Source organism: Mandrillus leucophaeus, unplaced genomic scaffold (assembly GCF_000951045.1).
Source record: "Mandrillus leucophaeus isolate KB7577 unplaced genomic scaffold, Mleu.le_1.0 Scaffold225, whole genome shotgun sequence".
Classification (NCBI taxonomy): domain Eukaryota; kingdom Metazoa; phylum Chordata; class Mammalia; order Primates; family Cercopithecidae; genus Mandrillus; species Mandrillus leucophaeus.
This window is the reverse complement of record NW_012102310.1, coordinates 4,563,842-4,565,683: the sequence shown is the minus strand read 5'-3', so window position 1 is coordinate 4,565,683 and position 1,842 is coordinate 4,563,842.

Genomic DNA, 1,842 nt, shown 5'->3' with positions numbered 1-1,842 from the left:
GGTCTTGAACTCCGGACCTCGGGTGATCTGCCCGCCTTGGCCTCTCAGAGTGCTGGGATTACAGGTGTGAGCCACCGTGACCGGACTCCAACTTGTACGTTCACTGAAAATTTTTAAGATGATGACAGAAATATGCTTGTTTCTTTTCCTTCTTAAAATTTATTTTCTCACTTATATTCTGTGCAAGACAGCAGATCATAGATGTACAGTTGGCTCGGTATATCCATGGATTTTTAATCCATGGATTCAACCAACCATAGATGGAAAATATTAGGAAAAAATTAAAATTACAACAGTTAAAAGATACAAATTTAAAAAATTCACAGAACATTTACATTGTATTTGGTATTGTAAGTAATCTAGGGCTGATGAAGTATGCAGGAGGGTATGCATAGGCTATATGCAAATACTACACAGATAATTGGTATCCATAGGGGGTCCTAGACCCAATCCCCTAAATATGTTGAGGGACAACTGACTGTATCTTGATTTTTTTTTTTTTGAAAATTCAAATCTATGCATATATGTAATGGACTTCAGGAGATTGACTATAAAAAGCAAGACTTGTTTTAAAGATTGACTATAAAAAGCAAGACTTTTTTTAGTAGTTGTGTTCAAATTAGGTAGTAGCCACATAACTATGTAAAAATTTATAGATATTTATTAGGTGTGAAAGGACATCAGAACTATGTAAATTAAATACATAATTTAAAAAGTGGTGCCCAAATTGTGCTTCTGATTAGATACTTCATCTCTAGCCATATCTGAATGGAGGTCTGTGTGGAGGTGCCAATCATTGGTAAGTTTTCACAGCTGGTTGTGAGACAGTCCTGATGAGGAAACTGTTGGTTGATGGCTCAAAACAGGCTGTGAAGTTGCCCTTTTGACTGATGGAACCACCAAGACCCTCTGCAGTGCCTGGAATAAAACCCAGTTACTGGCAGCCATCACCTGGGACACCACTTCATAATTCTGGCAAAACCTTTCCTCTACTCCCTTAGTACCTCCATCTAGACGGAAGGATCCAGTTTTCTTCCAGAATGTGAAAAGCAACTGAAGCCTAAAATTCTCGCATTTTGTCTTTTGTATTGGTTCACAAATACTTATTGTGTGCCTACTTTTTGCTCTGTTCTAGGTACTAGGAACATAGTAGTGAACAAAAAAACCCTAGCCGACACCATTTTAATTTTTAGTTACCCAATGAAAGAGTGTTGACACAGGATTGAGGACTGGTTGTTAGAATGTTCTTTGATCCTTTCCAAAAGATGAAAATTGAACTCCGCTTGTTTTTTGAAAGAGATGGTGTCAGTACATGTCATGGGTCATAATTTGTGATGAAAAAATTATGCTGATAGGTCTAATGTTTGGAAAAGACAAATTTATTCCCTTAATCTTGAGAAACTGAGAGTGGGGATTTGGTGCACAAATTCATGTTTCCATTAATTTTTGTTAAATGAATCTTACTACTTTATTTTCACAAATACATGGAGTGCATTTGAGATTTTGTTACGTGTTTATAATACATAGTGATCAAATCAGGTTAGAGTGTCCATCATCTAAGTGCAATACATTTGTCTTAACTATAGTCAGTCTACTCAGCTATCAAACATTGAATTTATTCATTTCATCTAACTTTATTTTTGTATCCTTTAACCCACTTCTCTTTAATCTCTTTCCTCCCCCTCTCCTTCCCAGTCTCTAGTATCTTTCCATTCTCTGTCTGCATGTGATCAAATTTTTTAGCTTCCACATATAAGTGAAAGCATGCACTGTTTCTCTTTTTGTGCCTGGTTTATTTCACTTAACGTAATGACCTCCAGTTTCATCCATGTTCCTGCAAAT